This window comes from Crocuta crocuta, unplaced genomic scaffold (genome assembly GCF_008692635.1).
Source record: "Crocuta crocuta isolate KB4526 unplaced genomic scaffold, BGI_CrCroc_1.0 scaffold231, whole genome shotgun sequence".
In the NCBI taxonomy this organism is placed as follows: Eukaryota; Metazoa; Chordata; class Mammalia; order Carnivora; family Hyaenidae; genus Crocuta; species Crocuta crocuta.
The window spans coordinates 2,318,260-2,342,647 of NW_027528357.1; the positions used below are offsets into that span (position 1 = coordinate 2,318,260).

The 24,388-nt window shown below is 50.7% G+C and overlaps 1 protein-coding gene across 1 annotated transcript in view; it reads left to right on the forward strand.

The window, feature by feature from the left end:
• CELF4 (CUGBP Elav-like family member 4) overlaps positions 1–24,388 on the forward strand; it is a 285,465-nt gene that overhangs the window by 75,862 nt on the left and 185,215 nt on the right. The gene's annotated exons all lie outside the window — the stretch shown is intronic.

Genomic DNA, 24,388 nt, shown 5'->3' on the forward strand with positions numbered 1-24,388 from the left:
GCTCGGCGCCGCAAGTGAGATCACCGCGGTTTATTTAAGGAGCCAGCCCTCGTCTTTGATAAACTATCGCGCCTCAGCCCTGGTTTATAGCTTCTGTGCGGGGGAGAAGAGAATTATTTATGGCCCCCCTAACTGGGTGTGATATCAGCCATGGCTATTATCGAGGCTAGTTCATCACCATAAAATAAGAAGTGTTCCTCGGGTCAAGGGTCTGCGCGGTCTCTCCTGTGGGTTCAGAGAGATGGGGGGGGGGTAGATATACTGCTCGCCGAGTATCTAAAGATAAATGGAAAGATGTGAATGTTTGTGGGCATAATTTAAAGAATTTACAAATATACCGTGTTTAGGCTTATACAATGGACACTGCAGGGGAGCACGTGTATTCTGTATGCATGCTCACCAGTGTTTACACATGCATGTTTACATTCTTACCAAGCAAACCTGTATGTAAACACACGTTTCCATTTCTGCCCCACAGCGGGAAAGGTTAACCAGGTAGACTGAAAATGCAACCCTGGGTCGGGGCAGCTTTCCCTTGCATCAAAGATCCTTCGTTACCCATTTAGGGGAGGGGAGGGCCTTCCTTCCATTAAGACAGCCTTTGTATTGTATTTTGGTACTTGTGATTGCAAAGCACGGGGCTGAGTCATCTTAATAACATACCCGCGGATGCAAATGTATGGAAATCATGTACCGCACAGGTTTTTGTGTGGAGCCCAGCTCTGGCACGGTGGCCATTCCCCAGTTGGTTTTTTAGTGGCGCCGCTACATGCACATATATTATAGTAATTACTTTCTGGGTGCCCTCTGTAAGATGGCAGAAATATGCTCCACATCGCCCCATGTTATGTGTGAAGCATAAAGCCATATTGTAAGATAATCAAAGCCTTCTGAGAAAGGTTTGTGCTGATTAATAAAGTGTTTATGGTACTTTGTTTTGGGGGAGACTGTGATAGATATTTTAGAGCCACCCAAATGGAATAGAAAATACCACATTGTTTTGGGAGGCCCTTCATCAGCTTGAGAGAGATTGCTGGGGAGTTTCGTGATAGCTAAAAGCTGGGAATTAGATGGGGAAACAGAAAGAGAAAGTGGGAGGGAGAGGCTCGGGATTTTAAAGGGGGAGAGACTGGGGACTGGGAGAATTTCAGCAGCAAGTGTGGATTGTTCAGATTCTAACATTAACTTGTGGTTGTTTATTTTACATATAATAGAATAGCTAAATGATGGAGTGTATTAGTTCTTTAATAATTTATAGAAATACTTTGATGTTGCAGTAATTACATTAAAGGTCACATATCAAAGGTAATTTGGTTGAGCAGCTGTGATGGTTTCTCAGAAGCAATCAATACCACTGTCCGTGGTGCTGATTTCACCAAGGGGCCTGCCAGATTAAAGCAGGCTTATTACCAGGCAGAAAGGCCCAGGGGAAATCAGGAGCACATTGGAGCGACGCGCCAGCCCCCCTTCCACCGATAATTAACACTGTTCCCCATAATCTGCGCTAATCCTTCATACTGGGAGATCCAGTGGCATTTTTCTCAAATCACAAAGACAAGTTGGTAAAGTTTGGGAGAAAGGATAAAAAGAAGCATGAATGTATGTTGGGAGATGGGAGGGGTGAGGAGAAGCCAACGGTGGAGCTAAAACATAGCCTAGAGTCTCCTAGCAGTGCCTGGAAAGCCTGTCCTTTCTTCAAAGGCCTCACACGGAGACTCGGCCTCAAAGACCTCATCACAATTCTCAGGAAAGGCACAGCCTACAGGGGGAGGGACAGAGAGAAAAGACAAGATTGAAGCTCAAAATTCCCAGGGCACATTGTCCCCACACACACTCACATGGAAAAAAATGAAAAACAAAATGGCCACATAAAATTATGCTTTAAAGTGGTTTCCAGAAAGCAGAACTGGTGTTACTACTGTTGGTCGATTCTCTCCTTTGAGATTGGAGAAAGCTTGACACTAGCAAATACAGGGACAGGACCAATCAAAATGCTCTCACCCACCCAAATAATGGGTGTTCCCACCAACTGAGGCTGTGCCCATGACCACCTGTTAGGTTGGGGGGCACAGAGAGAGACCTCTTCTTGCTTGAGATGATCACACTAGGTGCCCCAGTGAGTGCACTGTATGTCTGATTAAGGAGCAAGGAATTGAAAAAAGAACCTAGAAAACTGGTAACCTCTGCAATTTGGGCACTTTTCCAGACTTCAAAATCCATTAAAGTCAATCCATTAAAACCAGCCCTCCAATTTCTCACTGAAAAGAAAAAGAGAGGAGAAAATAGTACAGACAACCCATTCTGTTTCCCAGCAAGTTACAGAGCTAGTCTGTTGGCATCAAGGAAAACAATCCCATTGTTGTGCACACACACACACATACACCACCATCACCAAAACCAACAACAAAACAACAGAGACAGAGCTAAAGATGTCCTCATTTGGGGACTGAGAAGGGGAGCTGACATTTATCTTGGAGTAAGTGGAATCTCAGAAACCATTCCACAATGGCTGTTCTTACAAGTCAGAGGTCAGGATCCCTGCATACCAGCAAAACCAAAGCCCCTGAGATGGCTTACAGAGTCATTCCTGGATCAGTATCACAAATGGATTACTTTTTTTTGAGTTTGGAATGACTTTGTTAGAATGTAATCAGGGTCCTATTGAGCACTATCTTCTCTAGCCAGAATCTAGGCAGAGTGTTCCCACTTTTCTAAACTCTTCATTTCTATCTCTTCTTCACATTCTTTTTTTTTTTTTTTTTTTTTTTTTGAGAAAGAGAGAGAGTGAGCACAGGAGAGGGCCAGAAAGAGAATCTTAAGCAGGCTCCATGCTCCCATATGGGGCTCAGTCCCACTACCCTGGGATCATGACTGAGCCATATTCAAGAGTGAGGCTCTCAATGGACTGAGCCACCCCAGGTGCCCCTCTTCTTCACACTCTTGATCTCTCATTTCTGGCCTTCTGCCCATCTCCAGCCCATTCTCTTCCCTATCCAATGTTTGTTCCACTATTTGTAAGGTATAGTTGACATGGGATAATTTCTCAATCCACCAACAAGTATTTCCTGAGTGTGTGTCGGGCACTGTTCTAGGCATCCTGGCAGATACAGTGATTAGAAAAACTCATCCCTACCCCTCTTGGAGTTGTCTATCAAGTTAGAGACAAAAGCCACACACATGTACAAAAATATCATCAACAATACAAGACAGCAGGTTATTATAAAATGGGTAGTGTAGACAATTGCTCAATAATAACAATTAATATTTATTAAGCACTTATTATCTGATATTTCATTATCAGAAAACAAGCATGTTATCTCCATTACCTCATTTTATCTTCACAACTACTCTATGATGAAGATATCAGGATTATTCCCTAAACATGCAGAGGCCCAAGTTTAAACTAAGCAATTTGTCTGAAGTCACACAGTTAACAAATGGTCAAGCCAGGACCAGCACTAGGTCTGCTACCCAAACCCAGGATACTTATCTCTCTTATTTTTTTTTAAATGTTTTTATTATTTATCTCTAGGAGAGAGAGAGAGAGACAGCGTGAGCAGGGGAGGGTCAGAGAGAGGGAGTCACAGACTGAAACAGGCTCCAGGCTCTGAGCTGGCAGCCAGCACAGAGCCCGATGCAGGGCTCGAACCCACGAACCGCGAGATCATGACCTAAGCGAAAGTCGGATGATTAACCGACTAAGCCACACAGGCGCCCCTACTTATCTCTCTTTTTTAGTGCTACCAGTTGCTTTAGAGGGGACCCAGGTGACCGTGGGGTATAGGAGTTGCTTGAGGGTTTTGTTCAGGATATGGGCAGGTTGGGAATAGATTGTTAGGAGGAAGACAGCTATGTCAGATGAGAGCACTGGTCTGGGAACAGCTTGGAGACAAAGCATGCATGACAGGTCAGGAGCTGTGAGCTGGGCTGGACAGGTCCACTCTGAGAGTTCCCTGGGGCCAGAGTGTTCACAGGAGGCCTCTTGAAAGAATTCAGTTCCTTAAAATAGGCCCCTGCTGCTTAGTCCCAATGCCCCAAACCCCTGCCTTTCAGACTTTGCAGGCAATTGTCTTCTAGGAAGACCCCATCTGTTTCCAAAGTTAGAAATTTATGGCCTCTGGGGAGAGACTCCAATTAGGAAAACCAGGAGACATGGCCAGTAGTGGCTAGCACTTTGCTCCTCTGACAGCAGAAAGGGCTGCTCACCAGGACTCCTGAGGGGGAAGAACTGGGTTCAGTTAGCAGGAGGCTAACTCCCAGAAGAGGGAGCAAGCAGGGAAGAGGGGAGGAGAGGGAGCTGGCAAGAGAAGGGAGAGTAGGAGCTATATCTGCTTGGTAAACATTAAAGTTCCAATTCACTAGTTAAAGATTGGCTTTTGTGCCCTCACTCCAGCCACCAGAGAATACAAAACAAACCAACACTCTCCTCTCTGTCTGTCTCCCACCCCCAGCCCTGGATCCAGCCCCCTAGACGAGCAACATCACTGCCATCACACCTCCGGCCTCAGGTCTCTACAACTCAGGACCCGTCATTTCCATGGAAATTCAGTGTGACCTTCCTGGAGTGTACGAGGAAAGACTTAAAGTGGAAAATTAAAAAATAAAACAGAGGCACCAGGCTAGCTCAGTTAGTAGAGCACACANAAAGCACATATATATATATATATATATATATATATTTTTAGTTTTAGTTTTATTTATTTTGAGAGAGATAGAGAGCAGGTGGGGGAGGGGCAGAGAGAGAGAGGGAGACAGAATCCCCAACAGGCTCTGAGCTGTTGGAGCAGAGCCCGATGTAGGGCTTGAATTCATGAATTCTGAGATCATGACCTGAGCCAAAATCAAGAGTCAGACACTTCAACTGACTGAGCCACTCAGGTACCCCAAGCACACAACTCTTAATCTCAGGGTCATGAGTTCAAGCCCCACATTGGGCATGGAGCCTACTTAAAAAACAAAACAAAGACAAACAACCTTCATCGGATTTCTGGCCCCACTGGTTCAGGTTGCCTCCTTTGTCTTTGTCTCTCTCGATTTCCTTTGCCCAAATCTCATCTTGTCTTCCATTCTTTCTCTTTCTCTCTTTTCTTCTTATGTCTGATTCCTCCTCCATTCTCACCCTTCTGGTAATTTTTCTCTTTCTTTTTTCCCCTTTCATTTTCCACCTTTTCTTCATTTACCTTTCTCACTTGCCTCTCCTGGCTCTATCTTCTCCTCCTTCCTTCCTCTTCCTCCGCCCAACCCACCTCCACCTTGACATCCTTAGATACTCTAGTGGGACCTTCACCAGCTTTCCTAGGGCTTCCCTAATGAGGCCCATCTCCCTCCTGACAGCCCTGCTATGGAAGGATCCATCCAATTTTATGTACAACTGTAAAGATGAATGATAAGTAAGAAGGATGCAGGCAAGAACAAGATGAATAAATTATAAAGGGCAAATGATGACAAGACAGGGGTCCCCAGAGACAATGATATGATAACAGAAACTAAAGACGAATTTATGATGGATGTAGTTAGCATGTACGGAGGCTGTTAATTCTTCAGGGTAGTTTTACAACTTCTGGTGATTGGCACAATCAAAGCGTTTCATTTTAGACATATGATGTATTTCCACTTGTCTGTCGTCTAGGTACAGTGTTGGCGTTTGTCTCTATATGGTGAGCCTGGGTCCCGTCAGCACGTGTGCTTCCCTCCCCAGCCCCTGCCACCTTTGTGCATCTTGGCCTTGAGTGGTTGGGTCACAAGCCAGATCCCTGCACACCTCCAGCTCCCTGGTCCTGCTGTCTTTCTTCTTACTGAGTGTATAAGTTAGGGGACTGCTGCAACAAAATGATGCAAACTGAGGAGTTTAGACAACAGCAATTTATTTTCTTACAGTTCTGGGGCTAGAAGTCCAAAATCAAGGTGTTGGCAAGGTTGATCCCTACCGACGGCTGTGAGGGAGGATGTGTTCCAGGCCTCATGCCTCATTTCTGGGAGCCTCAGGCATTCCCTGGATTGTAGATGGCATTCTTCCATGGTGTCACATCATGTTCCCTGTAGCTGTGCATGTCTGTGTCCAGATTTCTCCTCTGATAAGGACACTCATCATATGACCTCACCCTTAACTTGATTATTTCTGCAAAGACCCTATATCAAATAAGATCACCTTCATGGGTACCGGGTGTGGGTTAGGACTTGGCATCTTTTGGAGGGAACACAGTTCAAACCATGACACTGAGAAAAAAGCAACTCTTTGGCTCTTCCATGACAGGGAGGAAAAGTCTTCAAAAGCATTTGGGTCACGGGGGGGGCGGGGGCACCAGACCTTGCTCTTCATCTCGCCCTGGCCTTGAATGTTTTCTTTCTTTCTTGGGGAATTGAATCACATGTCTTCCTTCTTTTCCCATATTTCTTAAAAAGAACTATTCATCTGTCCTTTTAGAGCATTGGTTTTCAACTTGAGAGCAATTTTGCCCCTCAGGGGACATTTAACATTGTTTGAAAATTCTACTGGCATCTAGCAGGTAGGGGCCTGGAAGTCGCTAAACATCCTACACTATAATGCACAGGACAGCCCCACCATAATGAATTATCTGGTCCCAAATGTCAATAGTGCCAAGGGACCCCAGGCCCTGTGTTAGGGCCAAGGGTGAGGGGCAAACATACAATCAGGCCTTAAGGCAGGTGCTTCCTCTCTCTTATTCAAGGGCCGTCCTCACTTGGGGGACAAACCTCAGGGTCCTTAGAGTGTCACAGGTAGGAGGGTTTGTTAAGGGGCACACTCCCCAATGGCGAAACATGGAGGGAGTAATGGACAGCAGAAGAGGGCAAGGCTCACCTCCAGGCATTAAAGACCCTTTCTGGTTGGCCGTTCACATACACTTATGTATCTGCAAGTCACATTTGCCTTAGCAGCTGAGTCTCACCAGTGATCTGTGGTCATGGAATCTGTGATCTGAGCAAAAGGAGTTGCAAGTTTGCTTGTGACAGAGCTGGGGCCAGAACCCAGGCCTCCGCAGCCCACCCATGCGTGCAGTTTCTCCAGCTCCTCCCTTTGCAGGATCCCCATCCTGCCAGGAAACAGATCTGGCCGCCTCTCAGACCGTGCCACAGACAGGAAGGCTGGGGCTGAGAGTATATTATGCAGAAGGGAACACCAGAGTTCCCACGGGGAAGGCAGAAATGCCTTAAATCCAGAGACTGAGCACTAGAGAGGGACGGGGGCTACTGTGGCACTAATCCTCTGATCTTGCCTCCTCTCTTCTACACCAGGCCTTAGCCCAGCCCACCTCCCTTACTTCTATCCAGAGACTTCATTCCTCTTCCCACAGAGAAATCTCAGAGTCTTCCTCCTGCCTGGGCCTTTGCCTCTCCTAGACTGTCCACTCTCCTCTTCTCTGTCCCTGCCCACGCTGGCCTAGGTGGGAAGGTGTCCCCGTCTTTCAAGCAAATGACTCTTAACTCCCATAAGGAGTCATTCCCAAATGGTGGGCTGCCTTGTCCCAGCAAAGATGGGCAACGCTGGGTGATGATGGCAGGAAGCAGTGTGGTTCCTTATTCTTCAATTATTCATGAAAATACTTCCCGTAAAGAGAAAAGGGCTCAAGTTCAGGGGGAATGAGGTCTCTCAAAGTCTCAGTTTATCGTGGTTGGGTGTGTGTTTTGATCAGAGGCCTTTATGGTGCTCTCAATTAGACCACTAGGGGGCACTAGGCAAGTGGCTTCCTCCCCTGGTGGAGGAGTACTGAGTGGGCACAAAGCAAGTGGGCCTGGTGGGCCCAGTGCTGTGTTCAGCACAGAAGAGGTAAAATGATGCCAAAAACACCACTCCATCCACTTACAGCACTTACTGCCTGTAGTGAGGACACCAACCAGCTGGATGGCTTGGGACAAGCCACCCTGACCTTTCTGGACCTCTTTCTTAATTCTATAATGAAAATCTTATGTGTAAGAACTTCATATGCTGTGGATTGCTATAAATAACCCAAGGATTATTATGAATGACAAAACAATGAAGTCAGCGTGAATGACCTCTGGGTCAATACATTGCTACAGTAAAATCTGATGACTCCTAACTCATACATGAAATAATCACAGGACAATAAAAATATAAAATGGTCAGATGTGCAATTTGGACCATACTTCCTGTTACATTTCAGAAAGTCAAGATGACTGTGACCTGGGATGACCAGAAAGGGCTCCATGGAGGGGAGATAGAATCCAGGTGTGTATGAGGGAAGGGAGACTGGAAAGGTCGTAAGGAGGGCAGACTCTGGTGAGCCAGGAATGTGAATTTTCCTTCTGAGTTAGGGATGCGAATGGGGAGAATGTGGTTGGGGAATGGAGCAGGCCTTTTTCACACCTGCTGTTCTTCCAAACCTCCAGCCCATATAGCCTGCAGGCCCCAGCCAGCTCCAGGCAGATGAGTCACCCTGATATCCTGCTCACCTCCAGGCATGGCTTCAGGCCGCAGCAATGCCCGGTTTCCCTCCTCCCTGGAAAAGCCTGCCTCCTGCTCTCACCCACCACAATCCTCCCTTGGGCTTTAAGACATAGCATTAAGCCCCCGACTTCCTCTAGCAAGCTCTCCCAGGCTGCTGCAAGCCACATCGGTCTCCTCTGTGTCTGAGCAGGGTCAACAGCACTGGGGTCTAAACCCTGGCTGAAGTGTGCATCTGGGATCAATGCATCAGCATTATCAGTGTGCTTGTTAGAAATACAGTCTTCGGGGCGCCTGGGTGGCTCAGCTGGTCAAGTGTCCGACTTTGGCTCAGGTGGTAAGCTCACACTTCATGGGCTCTAGCCCCTGTGTCAGGCTCTCTGCTGTCACTACAGGGCCCACTTTGGACCCTCTGTCCCCCTCTCTCTGCGCCCCTCCCCTGCTCATACTCTCTCAAAAACCAAACCAAAAAAAAGAAATGCAGTCTTGGGCCCCACCCCAGGCAGAGTCTCATCACACAGACTGTACCCCACCGCATTTTAACAAGGTCTCTAGAAGATTCATGTGCACAAAAAAATTGATGGCCACTGGCCTCACTTTAGGGTCTGAAAGATAATGCCTTATTTTTAGTGCTCCCAGAAGCAGAGTCTAGACAAGCATTTGAATGCAAGTGGTCTCTGTAGATAGTGACCCCCGGAAACATGAATAGAAAGTGAAGAAGTATGACAGGAGGAAAAGAAATCAATCAAAGGTGTGTTATCAGGCAGACCAGCTTCCACTGTGAGTGGCACTTAGTTCCACCGGGGACTCTAGCCCCAGCGTGGATCGCACTCCCTGGGGTCATCCACCCACAGGGCGAAGGAACTGGGGTGTTTACACACCAAGCCTTTCCACCTGTCTTTGGCTGAGAATATGCGCAGGGATCATTAATCCCCCAGCTCTCCTGGCTTGCCATGTGGGTGGGCAAAGCGGGCCCCATGGTCCAAGAAAGCCCTCAACCACCAGGTGCGGGTGCTGGCAATTGGAAGGTCAGCTGTCACTGCAGTGAGGAGAACAAGGGGCTCTGGGCAGGACCCTGCCTGCATTTGCCCCTGACTCTGCACTCTGGAATAGGAGAGATGGTAACAGAAGCCTGCCTCTCCAGCCTTGATGACAACGACCACTCACTGAGTGCTCGCTATGTGCCAGACACATCACACGTATTATCTCATTTATTTGCCAAGGCAGCATAGCACAGATGCCCTCACGTAAGCACTGTCTTACAGAAGAGGACACTGAGGCAAAGGAGCTTACTCGGGATCCTGTGGCCAGGGAGAGGTCTGGCTGCAAGGCCCGTGCTCCTCCCACTGAATCCTGTGGCACCAGATGTGGGTCAGAGCTTCGCAAGGGCAGGAATAGTGTTGTCTTCCTTAGTCCCTGTCACCTACGGCCAAGATCAGGCTGCCCCCACAGAAGGTTCTGGCATCAGTGCTAGAGCCCTAGGGGGCAACATGAGGCAAGGCAGTGGCCCTATAGGTGTCACCACATCTTAGCTCTGCCTTTAGATTGCAAAGCATTGCCTTTACATGGAAAGCAGTACCAGATTCCAGCTTCAGCTCTGTCTTGATCCTTACGTTGTGCCTTAAGAAACCACTAAACCTCTCTGAACCTCAGTTGCAGTGACTCCCCTATCAGAACTGCATTTGGATGCAGTGGCTTCAACAAATGGAGCTTTGGTTTTTTGCATATCACAAAAAACCTGATATGTAAAAAACCACATCCGGGGTTTGGCAGCATAACAAATCAGAGTCTCTTCCCTCATGGTTATAAAATGGCTGTCCCAGCTCCATGCATCACATCCATGGTCAAGCAGAGTTAAGTCCAGCCATGTCTGTCCTTTTATCAAAAATGTAGAAGGTTTTCCAGAGGCCCCTGCCCTGGCAGACTTCCATGTATGTCTCATTGGCCAGAACTGTGTCATGTGATCACCCTAGCTGCAAGGCAGGCTGGGAAAGGGGATTTCATATCTGTCATGAAAAAAAAACAAAACAAAACCCTGTACTTTGGTTCATGAAAGGGAAGGGGAAGAGGGTGGGGGTAATGGGCAGGAGCCAGTAGAGCCTACCCCACCAGCCTCACTGAGATGGGTGGGGGTTACAGAAGAAGACAGTAGCCCCACCCCACCCATAAGCAGGGTTTGCTTACATGAAGAGGCTGAGTCAGAAAGAGGAATTTCGCAGTGTGTTCCAGAGATGTTTCTTCAACATGGCACTGCTAACTCAGCACGTTTATTCAACTACTGACATGGTTTCTAATTCCATGGGCTTCATAGTGGGGGACGAAGATCTCAGCCCATTATTTTTATCATCTGTATCTCCCTTGAACTTGTATCCTTCTGTGCCTCTGTATGTGGCTTAAATACTAAAGAATCAAAGGCCACTGTGCCTACAGACAGCTGTACCCACATCATAGGCATTCTGTGGCCGTTTCCCCACCCTCACTCTTTTGTCCACTGCAACAGTGGGTACATACTGACTGAAAGTGGCCCAGCCAGTTTTCAGGGCCAGTAACAATGGGGACAACTTTATTTTTCAGCATCTGAAGCATGGCACTTCTGGCTTCTTATAATGGGGTGTGGAGTAAGGCCATGTGCCCAGTGCAAAGCCTGTCTGACAAATGAGAATTTAGCCTCGTGATTAGCTTCAGCCCCGCTGGATGGAGCTGGGAAGGAAAAGGTCAGAGATGGCCCCAGGGTTGGTGTGTGCTCCCTTGTGGCCTCTGCCAGCAGCTTGAAGAGGGCCCCCAAACCCTTTCTATCCCCCAGTGTCAGGGGCTGGTCCAAAAGGTAGTGAGCCTCTGGCCACAGAAGTGTTCAAGCAGTCTGACTTGCCTTGGGTTGGAGAAATGCAATGCAGGCAGTTCCTATGTTGGACCGAGTCACTTTTAGGCGAGCCAAGATCCCATGATTTTATCCCTGTTTTACTTGTTTCTCCAACATATAAGGCCCCACAGCTCTGGTCCCAGTCTGAAGCCCTGGCCAAACCCCACTGTCCTGCTTGCATTCCCCAGCCTCGATTCAGGAGGACATCCTTATCTCTCCCTTCTCTGAAGACCCTCAGGATTTAGAGCCCACCATGCCACTTGGCAGACTCAGGCCCCGATTTCAGCCACCCGAGCTCTCCCACTCTGAGCTGTGTGAACTTGGGCAAATCGTTTCACTTCTCTGTGCTTCATCTCAACCCTGGGACGTTAGGAGTGCCTTTGTCCTGGGGCTCTTTCTGCATAGCATGAGGTGATGCCTGCAAAGCATGGAGCACCCCGTATACTCAGAGGAAATGTGTGGTGGTCCCTCCACTGCTGTTGTTGCTGCGGTAGCCATTCTCTCTCCCCTCCGGAGGGCTGTGTCTCCCTGCTTAGCCCCTTCCGATCCATCTCCACCCTTGTTGCCATCTGCCCTGGTCTGGTGGGGCACTGACCCACGGTGCATAGCAGCAAGCACACGAGCTGCATAGCCTAGCACAGGGCCAGCCACATGAGGAGCCCGACAAACCCCAATGAACAGAAGCCAAGTGTGGAAGTGGCAGAAACCTCTCCGGAGGCTGCTGGTCCTTCCCCTGCCAAGGCCTGGCTGGGCTTGAAGAGAATGATTCAGGATCACTTCTTCATGTTCTCGTGAGAGGTATGAGCTAAGTTTGTCCCGTCGGTTCCCACAATCCACACGAGACCTACATGCTTCCCTCACTACTCCCCATTCACGGAACCACACCCCAAGAAAGGGCAGCACCCCTGGAAGCTGGGAGAGGGAAGCCCAGAAGATTTAAAACCCTAACCAGTAAGAGCAGAAGCAGACTCATGTCCCGGCACCCACGTGGCTCCTCATGGTCCAGAAGGCCCTCCCAGGCAGGGCGACCCAGGGATCTGAGATGAATATGCATTTGGCCTCTCCCAGCAGCCCTGACAGCTGGTATCTGACAGCTGGGACTGCTCAGGGCCCGAGAGAAGGTTTTTAATTCAATCCGTAAGTGTTTCCTGAGCACCCACCAGAAGCACGGTCCTGTGCGAGGTGCGGCATGGCAGGTGGAAGGGAGGAGAGGCCGAGGACCCTGCTGCCCCTTGGGGCTTTCCCTCCTGCAGAGGAGAAAAGATGTACACGCCAAGCAATTAGAGGACAATGGATTGTGACTTTGGACTGAAAGGTAGAGCTCCGAGTAGCCTGGGGGCCTTGCGAGGTGGTGTTTACTGAGCGCCTTCTGTGAGCCCATGCTGGGCAGGATTGGGGCACCTAGAAGTGGGCTGGAGACAGCATTCCATTGGGACAAGAGCAAGCACAAAGGAGGAAGGGAGGGACTGAGGCTGTATGCTGGAGCTCAGGGTGCTCAGAAAGAAGGGGTGCCAAAAATGAGAGAAGGCTTGGGCTGGGGTGGGAAAGGGGAAAGGCCTGGGAAATGTCCCACTGAGCAACTTGGTCTCTTTTCTTTGGGTATTGGGAGCCATGAAAGCTTCCTGAGTAGGAGAGTGACAGCTTGACCATGATGGGCAGGGGGGTCCGGATGGGGAACGGCCCGGGCCTGTCCAGTGAGAGGCCAGAAGTGGGGGAGTGGCACCAGGAGTGGAGCCTGGCAGAGCGGAGAGCCTTTCAGAGTCTCCCTTTGCCGAGCAGCCTCAGTGCGCAGAGCCGGCACACCTGGGGCACTAGACACCACTCGGTGCTGGGAAGATCTGCTTGAGGAGCGCTGAGGGGGAACGTGGCTCCCTCTAGGCTGCTGATGCTGGTGAGGGGGAACCTGGCATTCTTCCCCGACCCCCATCACTGCTTGGAGGATGGTTCCCACCTGAAGGAGAGTTCTGGAGAGGCTCCTACACCCCCTAACTGTACCTCAAAGTTTCTGAGATAGTCAGATTTGTAACAAATGCAAAGAATGAGGTTCAACACCCCCCTTGACACACATAGGTGCGTGCACGTGAGCACACACGCACACGCGCAAGCAAGAGTGAAGGCAGGGAGCAGCCTGGGAATCCATATGTTGCAAATGCTCCCTGAGAGATTCCACTGCTCCGCCAGCTCCTGGAAGCCTGGGCACGTCCACTGTCTGTCGAGCACTGTCGGGAAAGCTTGACTCGGGCTAGCGGAGTTCCATCCATGAATGGGACTCTTCTCTGCCATCACATTCTCCTCCCAAGGGCCCAAGAACCTCAGAAATTCGAGTGATGCCCTAGTATCACCTGCTCCACGCCCCCATTCTGCAAGGGAGACACAAAAGCTCAAAGAGGGTACATAGCCTGTGAAGGCTCGTGGACATTGGGCACACTGCTGAGATGCCACATTTGGGTTCTTTTTCACTTGCAACACAGCCTTTATCTCAAAGAGGCCCCATGACTGAGATATCTGGTAGACGCGTCTTACTTTGGAAGAGCTGGGGAGGACACTCACTTCCATTAGCATCCATATTATGGGGTGTGCTCAGTGAAGTTTCCTCACCTTTGAGTAGGCAATCCAGCAGCGCATCCCAGTGAGGGTCCTGCCAAGCCTGCTTTAATGAACAGATACAAAGTATGTGCAATTAGCACAGGGATGGTGTGACACTGAGTACCGGTAAGCCCCTTGCAAACACTATCGTTCTCTTAGGTTGATGGCATATTCTTGCAGACAACAATGTTGTCTATACCATTTATTTGCTGACCAAAATTTTTTGTGCCATAGACTTTGCAAAGACTGACTTCTCTCTGCCAAAGTCTAAGTCACTTTCTTATCTGACTTGGTGGGTTCAAAATTTTCAAACACGGCAGCCAACTCCTTACGTAGGGACGGCCTCACAGATGGAAGAAACTTGGGGTGGGTGGGTTTATAGCCCCTCCAGAATGCCTCCCCAGATGGGGTGGCCCCACATGCTCTAACACACCCCCTGGGTTTCATCGGGGATTGTGTCGCATTACGAGGTCAGCCGAGTAGGGTAGGTCCCACTGTCGCCCCTTGTGCCTCTCAGACCTTGTAGAGTGTTGTGTGTGTTGTTTGGTGTGCTTTAGCCAACACCCTGCCTGAGGGTTCTTCAAACACTCCCAACCCGTTAGATCACGGGGCCAGAGCCCCGTCTGTCACCCATCGGTTGATGGAGGCAGACCGACTCTCTGGCCAGCGATGGAGCCCTCCCTGTCTGTACCGTCTTCCTCTATTCTTATTAAACATTTATCTGGGGGAACTTAATATTTTCTTTTAGGATAAACTGAGCTAATACGATGTGCTTGTTTTAATTTGTGGGGTTAACTGATCTAATTATCTGTGGCGTTCAGTTAAATCTGTGTGCCTGGGCCGGCTGCAGGTGTGGGCTTTGAATCCTGCCAACAGGAAATCTCTCAAAACGAGCCGATCTAACGCAGCGGGTCTGCTGGTATGAGGGATTTTCTAATAATGCATGAATTTATTAACAGCTAAAGATAAATAGAGGATATATTTACATTAAACAAATTCACAAGGAACTGTCTGCTGCTTCCCTGCCCCCTTCTAATGAATGCATCCCCCAACTCATGTTACTGTCTGTGCTGTCCAGGTTGAGTCCAGAGCAACCCCGAGGGGCCACCTGAGACTAAAAGTGGTTACCCCTGTCCTATGACACTGATGGGGAGCTGGTCAGGCAGGCATTAAAGATCTGGAGTTTCAGTTACCTCCAGACAAAGGAGCCAGTAATGTCACCTAGGTCCTAAAAGTTGATGCAGTCTTAGGAGGAAAACAGGTGCCTTCCCCTGGGCTGCAAAGAGGGTTTTAGAAATCTGTGTTTGGGGCTGAGAGGTGCACGTCCTGGGGGGGAATATATCCAGGGAGGATGACAAGGGAAGGAGAAGGAATACCTTCCATCTAAAGTGAGTTGAAAGACCGATGACATCCAGCAGGATGTGGGACAGCCTTGGCAGATGCGAAGCCTAGCCAGATTGGGGTAGCAGGAGGAGAACCTTGGGAAGCAGGAAGAGGGGGCGAGGGGCAGCCTGCCACATACAGGGTGTGTCATGAGGGGGTTCTGGCTTCCCAATCCCACTCTCTGCTGACCCACTAGAAGCTGTCCCATCCCCCATCCGGGGCTCCAGAAACCTCTCAAGGCTGGGCCTGGGACACTAGCACTGTCGAAGGGGACTGGGATTCTAACTGCAGAAGTTCCTCGTTGCTTAAAAACACCACTAGCCTGTACTGTTTGAAAACATGACTTTGGGATCAGGCCAAGCAGCCCCAGCCGCATTTGAAATGCATTTCCCATTATCTGAGGCCCGGACGCCCTGACAGCCCAAGTCACTCAGTACTGACCTGTTTTCAGCTGGCATCAAGCTCTCTCTCTTCCACGCGAATGATCCTGAATGAAGTCACACTTGCAAAGGCACATGTAGAATAAGCACACATGTGCAAAATGTACGTGTGCACACAGATGCAGAAGCATGCACACACTTAACATTCAGCCACATGCACACCCACCAGGGCTCAGGGCATATACGTGTGCACAAAGCTATGTACACATACCAGATGAACGTGCACGTGTCAACACACATAGGCAGCACACGTAGGAAGACATGCCTGTGTGTACACAGGCATCCATGCACATGCCCACGCATGGGCACTCAGCTGTATGTGTGCACGCACACTCTTCCTCGGGCTCTTTTGGCACTGAAAGAACGTAGCTCTACAGGGACAGCTGAAGATAAACTCTTGATTTCGGATTTTCAGAGCGGTTTGGACAAGGTCCTCTGAAATGCATTAAAATGCTAATCACAGCATCTGTCTGAACCCTGGCAGCTGTGTGACTTGGGGGGAAATCGAAACAGAATAGATTCAGGAGCCTGGAACTCCTCCTTGACTCTCCTTGCCTCGCCCTCTCCCTCATCTCCCCGCTCCCCTCCCTGGGCTGCCCACCACGGCCCCCACGCAGCATCGGCCCTTCTGCACCAGGCTCCAGCCTGGCCGCAGTGGCCAGGATTCTGCCAGACCTGTGGTCCCAGAGCCGTGGCTCCCCAGTGCTACCAAACAGAGCTGCTGCCCTTCCAGCTCTGCCTGAAGTTTCCCCAGGGGAGCTCCCCTGATTGGCAAGATGGCCTCTTACCAGTACTGGGGCCTCGCTGCCTCTCTCGCCCCCCAGAAGAGAGCAGAGAAAGTGCCAGCATTATCAAAGGTGGATGCTAAAAGCGTGCTCTATTGAACTCAAATGAAGAGCGCTCTGAGGGTGGAATTTCAGGTAGGGTAGCGAGCGAGCCCAGAGCAGCTTTCTGACCACCCCTGATGAGACCATATGTGGACAAGGGAACGGGACGGGGTGATTCATGCATCCACACTCCTGGTGACTCTCTGCCACTGCCAAGTGACGTCCAAGCCCTCCTCCACCTGCCCTGACTGTGAGTCCAGCCCAGCTCCTCTCTACTACTCTGCCTGACACTGGGATCAGGATCACCCCAGTGCTCCTGAGCTCCCCCTTCCCTCGCAGGTTCACACTCTACCTTTGCCTGGCCTCCTGTATTCCAAGCTCTTTGCCAGGCCAATCCTTGACCAACATTCCAGACTCAACCTAGACATCACCTCCAGGAAGCCTTTCCCCATCTGGATGCAGCTGGATAAGAGGCTCCCTCCTGTATTCTCAGAAGTTCCTGTTCCTCCCTCCACATCCAGAGTGTAAGCATGATTTCTTATCCAGTTCCTCCCCTTGTACTCTTGGAGGGCAGGAGCTGGGGCCTACTCGTCCCCGTGCGCCCAGCATTGGCACAAGGATTGACCTGCTAAGTTCTCAATGGCGAGTGAGAACGCCGGAATGCATGAGGGGGTGTGTGCCTGAATCCTTAGGACCAGAGCCACTTTGTGCAACCCCTCAGTGGCGATCCTGGAAAGATTTTACCCTCACTGCCGGGACGTGGAATACGCTCTGGTCAGGCTTACGCCCAGCTCTGTGTGCTCACACCCCTCTCCTGCCCCCCTCCCCATGAAGATCAATGCTCCCAGCATACCATGGTTCCATTTTTCCTCTTAAGCATCAAACTGTCATTCCACTAAACACCATCTGGAGACTCCTGGCTTCAGCCCCTAGCTTCTTCCAAACTCTTATTAATGTGACGGGTGTTTATTCCTTCTTCCTCCTCTTCCACTTCCTCCAGAACATCTCAGCTCTGCAGCCTGCAGACATTCATCTTCTCTTTGGGGAACTCAGCTCTGCTGGGGAGGACGGCCGTCTCAGGCTTGGTTTTAAGCAGCTGACAGTGATAAAGAGCAGACAGAGAGCAAGAGCGAGCTGTGAGGGCCCCTCCTGGAGCCTACTCCCAGCCGGCCTGGGAAGGAGAGGTGGCCGAGAGATCGCTGGGGAAGGAACCTGGTGTAACTTGGTCCACAGTGGTCTCAACTCTGGCACACTGGTCTTTCCAAAATTCCAGGACCTTCATGAATGTCCCGGTGCTACCCAACAAAACCCAGATTCATACCCCAGCCCTTAACAATCCAAATCCTCCTGCCCTTCCCAACATCTATGTCTGCCCCATCCCCCGGGTCCCATCTCTGTCACCAGCACACTGTGCACATCCTTCCCTCCATGCCTATGCCATTCTGCGGCTCTCATCTGAATGCACCTCCTCCCATTTTTTGCATGTCCTCAAAGGAGGAGCTCACATATTCCTCCTCCAAGCAGCCTTCCCTGTCTACCCCACCCACACCAACAACCTTCCATGACACTTGCTGGAAGGGCCACATCATTTCACCTAGTGATCTAACTAACCTACGTTGTGCTCATGTATCAAGACTACCCTGATGGTGCTCACAGCACCCAGTCCAGGACTGCACACACAGGGGTACACAGTCAATCCCCGATGTCTTGAAGCAAGGGGGATGAACAACAGTGACTCCACTGAGAAGAGCACCCGTTCCTTGGGGGTGCCTGCTTGGCAGTGGGGTGCCTGCAGCAGGAGCCTTCCCTGGGTGCCCACATGGAGGCCCGCCCATTCCGGTCCATCACTGTGGCCCAGCCTGGCAGTCAGAGGGCAGCTCGTTCTCCCTGGTAGAGCATTAAGCTAATGCGTGTTGTGTCTCATTAGTGGCATTCTGTTTGTGCCAGGGCCAGGCAGTTTGATGGGTACTTGATTGGATATTCTGTTTATTTATGGCAGGAAAAGCATTCTTTATTGAGGACTGGGCAGCACATTTCTGTCCCTATGGCACTAAGATCCTCTGGCAATCATGCAATTATAAATTAAGACTAAATAAATAATATATAATAAGCAATAAAGACTGCATGTCTCCATGTAAAGAGCTCTCCTCAGGCAGGCCTCAGCATCTCTCCACAGCCAGCCTAGACACCCAGCAGAGCCCCAGCCTGAGGGACACTGACCATTCCAAGCTCTTGGCTGGGGTCACTACCAAGTTGAGCATTAGCATCCTCAGTCATAACACTTGAGTGGGAAAAATGCCTGCATTGACAGAAAACCTTTCACTTTCTGCTGCCGCCGATCCTCACAAAACCTTGAGGGAGGGAAGGCGGGTATTATGTCTAACTGATAGGTATGGAAACCAGGTGAGGCCCGTGGAGGTTGACAGACCTGACCAGGACCACAGGGAAAAGCAGCGATGCCTAAACCTCATTGTCCTTCCCTCTGCCCCTTGGTCTTTCATAGGCTGGTCAGGAGGGGGGCAGGAGGTGGAGAATCTTCCAAGGATGTGAGGTTGCTGCTACCATTCTTCCAAGGGTGAAGGAAGAGAGCAAAAATCCACAGCCCGCCTCAGAGCTGACCCCTCCCCACTCATCATCATGCCTGAGCCACCCCCAGTCTGTCCTCCTATCTCAAGGATGAGTCAGTGAGAGATTGCCACCCATCCCCAGCTTCTTGGGCCTAGGGAGGCAGCAATGGGGAAGGCAGAGGGAGAAGGTAGAGGTCTGGGCTCTGGGAAATAGCCATGGCTGAGGACAGGGAATGGCCATGAATCCACTGGAAGAAGGTGTAGGCCCTTTGCTGTGTGGGGGTCAGAGATGGAAGAGTGCATAGTGGGGCCTAGATTGAGTGGCTGGAGGAGTCCTGGGGGACAGGAGACTCCGTGGGGACCTTTGTACCCACTGGGAATGCAGTGGGCAGTTATCCTGGGAATATATCTGAAGACATCAGACCTCTTCTGGGCAGGTCACTGGCATGGAATGGGCTGAGCAGGCTGGGTTTCCGAGTCTGGAGATGACACTGTAGCCAGGGCACACTGCAAAGGGGGCTTTATATGCCCCATCTGTGAGATGCCTCCCCTCCACTGTGAGATGCCTCCCTGCCAGGGGCTTCTGGGATCAGGAAGTACCAGGAGTTCTGGAATTTACAACAGGCTGAGCCTGTCAGCCAGCCTAGCGGCAAACCACACCTGCACACCTCCACACCCAGAACACCAGGTCAGCCTAGCGCCCCTGCCCATTCCAGGCAGGGTCCTGTGCTGTGGGCAGACGGGAAAGGTTATTCTGAGTGCATCCCGGAGCCAGAACAGTTCTGGGAGTAGTGGGCTGAGCCTTGACGGGCTCCGTAAGAGCCTCCGGCTGGAGGCCTGAAGGCACCAGAAAGGCTTTGCACTCAGGCAGGCCATGGGTCTTGCTGTACAAATGCAACCTGTATTGCACTCAGCAACCCACCCCCCCAGCTTTCCCCCACTCCTTCCTTGCTCTTCCTCTTCATCCTCGCAAAAACTAATTGTCTCTCTCACCAGCCTGCGCCCGGTGCTTTCGAGAGGTTTATGCATGAAACTAATTATGCACCGCTAATTTGGAAGCTAGCAGCTTTCCCGTTAACGTTCATTTGATTTGGGTTGTTCTGCTGAGTGGCATTTCTGTAAATATGCCACGGGGCTGGGGGCCTATCAGGGAGGGTAACCTGAGTTCAGGGTCAAGAGGAGGGGCCTGGGAATCTGGGGGTGGCCAGGTGTGATGTGTGCTCCTCGTGAAGGAGAGGAGGCACCATTACCATAAACCAGGGGAGGCCTCTTTAGCGACCCTGGATGGTGCTGTTGGGGGCGGGGGTGGGGGAGCGGATAGCAGGAATCTGACTGCAAAATGTCACACTCAGTTGGGCTCGGCACAGAGTGGAAAACTGCCCACAAAGGTTAAAAAGTGCTAGGTTCCCAGGAGTGCTCAGTGGGCATGGGCTCTGTGCAGGGTGGGAGCTGGGACCGGCCCTCATCTCTAGGTGAGCAGTGAGAAAGCTGAGTCTGGAGAGGGGCCCTGGGCAGTGAAAGAGATCATTGCCCTGAGAAGTTCCTTCCAAGGAAAGATCTCAAGCCCCAGTGAGTGATCCCACTTCAGTCCTGGAGGGCTGGGGTCTGAGGGTCAAGGAGGGAGCAGGATAGGCAGGGCTTGGAAGAAGGACGGCTCTGTTCCTGACCCGCTGTAGCCAGGCCAGCTTCCTGGGCCCGTGCCTGCTCAGTCACACAAATCCCCGTGCCCAAAAATCTCTGCTGTCACCATCTCGGGATTCTTAATTTCTGAACAAGGAGCTTTGCATTTTCAATTAGCACCCACCAATTATGTGAACAGTCCTGTCAAAACCACTGAGTCTCACATGAACTTATCGAAGATGTTCTCCAGGGACTTCTGGGTATTCATTGTGCCTCCTGGAAAAGGAGCTCCCTGAGGACAAGGGCTGGGTCTTCTCAAGTGGCCCCCCAGAGTGCAAGCTGGGCTCCATGAAGTGCTCTGCAAAGAACTCAAGCATTTGGCTTGGTGCTTATGCCCTGAGCACCCATGCTGTCAAAGAGAAGTCACGTTGGGCCATCTCTGCATGAGCGCTGCCTTTTCCCCTTTGCCTCAGCGGCCCGGAGAGCACCTCCCTGCAAGCCACTCCTGTCTCCCAGTAAACGTGGGAGCCCCAGCTCCTACCTCAACATAGAAGTGTGGATGCTTCTATGTGGATGCTGCCAGCCACAGCGCTGGCCCATGGACGCTGACAGCCTCCCAGTGGACTGCAATCTCCGGTGGCCAGGAGCCCGTGAGGCTGGCAGCTTGAAAATCTCAGGGCAAGTCCGCAGGGGAGGGATTAGCAGGGAAGTCAGATGATGCCTGCAGGGCTTGAGAATGGCCAGGCAGACAGGAGCCTAGGGGAGCACAGAGGAAGGTGGAATGAAGAGATGTGACACCCAGGTCAGCAGTGGGAACCCTAGCTTTCTGCCCCGAGGGCTGTGGGACAAACTGCCCTCTGGGGGCCATTGGACACCCCCATGGTATCAGCAACCCGTCCTCGCTTCTCCTTTTTCCTTCCTGAGACCTCCAGGCAGTGCCAGAGAAGGCGTTTGGGGATGGAAGTGCATGCATTGCTGAGATCACCTCCCGCCTATGCTGGGCTCTTGGGCAGGGGCTCCAGGGAATGCAGTGTTTGTGGTAGAGTTGCAGTTCATCGCTCGCCCTGCTCTGTTGCCTGCTCACTGTGCACCAAATGTGTATCACTTGCTGTCCCTGGGCCACACTTCCCTCTCCAGTGGAATGAATTTGCTCCTCCCAGGAGCCTTTTCAGCAGTCCCATTGTGACCACCCCTCTCAGTCACCCCCCACCCTGCCTTGTCCCGAGTGCCCTCACCCACAGCCAGACACACCCAGGTCCTAATTCCAGCCCAACCAGCCCAACCATGTGGCCTCCGAGATAATCTCTTAACTACTCGGAGCCTGCCTCTGTCCCTTTCGTGCAAAACACACACACATGGTGAAGCCTCCCTTTATGGGGCTGTTGAGAGGAGGCAGGGATTTCAGCCACTGCTAAGTAGGAGCCACTCCTGTGACTCGGTGGCCATGCTGATGTGCAACCATGTGGCTTGGTGGAGCGGTTCTGGCTGTCTGAGACGGGTTCTTCCTCTCACCTGCACTAAAACTGGCCTCATCCTTGACAACAAAATCAAGCCCCGCCTCCTCCAGGGCGCCCGGATGGATGAACTCCTACAGGATTCAACAGTGAATCAGCCTCCATGCCTGTGATTTAACTAGCTGCTTCTGGGGGGTGGCTCTTGTCTTACAAGCCACTGATCAGCCTACATCTCCTCCCCTGAGTCTCACACTCTCAGCACACAGTAGACAGCCAGGGAGCTGCTGAATGGAACGCACATACCTTGTGCATTACATTCTGGGCCTTCCCTGCATAGAATGGGCTGTTTTCTATGGCATTTGTCGCTGGCGTTTCCTTCCCCTGATGGGATCTGAGTGTCTTTTTCCAGCAGGCTTATTCCATTCCCACAGCCAACCTTGGGAGACCCACCTCCCACGTTGCAGCAACACGCACAACTGTTACTTGATGTTGACTCAAGTTTCCATTACTTTCCAAGGCTGTCTGAGAGGCAGGCCTCATGCTGAGCCATATTGACCAGACGTCTGTGGCAACCAATGCTGAGTAATGGTTCAAATGGTAACCAGCATTAGCAAATAGTTCCTGTGATAATTGCAGCCTAATTTGTGTGTGTGCACATGAATTAGCATGCATCTGTATGCCATTAGCACTCTGAATGATCTCCTGAGCAGCAATGCTTGCCTCGGGCCCTGTGGACAAAGCCAACAGTGAGACTTATCTAGAGCTCAATTTCTTCTAAGAACAAAGGACAGATAATGGTTTTAAGGAAGGAAAAGTGTCCACCTCAAGGCTGCTCTTGACTCCCTCCATAAGCTGAACCTCAGGCCAACCCAAGGCACTAAAGCAGAGAAGGTCAGGAGGTCTGGACCTCATCACTTTTAGTCATTGGCCCAGACCAGGTCCTCAGCTGGGACCTCCCTGGGGGTTCCTGGAAAAGAAATGAGGGCAATTCAGGAGCTCTTCACTCAGCAGAAGAGCTGGATTCCTAGTTGAGCTATAGAGAGGAGCATATTCCATTTTAAATGTGCCCAGGGAGTTATTTGCAGTGAGTGATCACCTCCTGACTTGAGTTTCTGTATCACAGACTTCCAGAGAGCAGAACCCCTTGGTGTTAAGATGTCTACCTGGACCCAGTCATGTTCAGAGATGGCAAACGCTGGGTGGTAGTGATCCTTAGGAAAATTCCTGAAGGTGCCCCTGTGGTGGCTTCTGGGTTGATTTCTTCTACTCCCTCCCTCTTGGCCAATACTGCCTGTCCATTTAGAATTTGAACTACTAATTTTTTTTGTGAGAAGTACCTGGAATCATGCCATTTAAACCCTGTTTTCCAAGGATATGTAGATTTAGAAGACTGTGTCCCCACACATAACACACAAAAACCACTCAGCCCAGCACAGTGTTCCTAAGTTGATGTGTGTCCAGAGGTGACCAGGTTTGACTGCAGTGTGCCAGCTATAGCTAAGGACAGCCTTGCACAACCAGTGCCAAGACCCCCACCAGTCAAGGCAGACCTGATGAAGATAATCATGGGCCTTTCAAGACTTTGAGGCCAAGGTCACATGCCCCCAACCTCAGGCACAGAGTGGGGCTCACATGTGGCACAAATGCTCCACTCCTGTCTAGTTCTCATTCCTCCCCCTGCCAGGACATCTTGTCCATGAATTCCACAAATATCTGTGGGTATGTAAATGTTAGGTCTCCATGCTAAGGACAGGGAGTAGACTGAAGGCTGTAAGATCTCACTGAGCCAAAGGTGAAGAGAACTGAGGTAACTGACTGGAAGTTCAAGAGCTCTGAGCAAGGACAGTGAGGGAGTTGGTTATTTAGTCTGTTGGTGCTGGGAAGGAAAGACTCAGAGCATCTTGACTTTAGAGAGGAAACAGTATAAGCATTGAGCCAGTATCATGGGGACACCAGAGGGAATGATGTGGAACCTGAATTCAGCGGCCATCCTGGAGAGAATCCCAAATCTATAAGTACAAGAAAACCCTTCAAAACCCAATGGTATGGGCACATGTCCTTAAACATTTACCACAAGGCAGGGACCCCCTGGGTGGGTCAGTCAGTTAAGCGTCCTACTCTGGATTTTGGCTCAGGTCATGAGCTCACGGTTGAAGTTTCGAGCTCCGTGTTGGGCTCTGTGCTGACAGTGTGGAGCCTGCTTGGGATTCTCTCTCTCTTCCTTTCTCT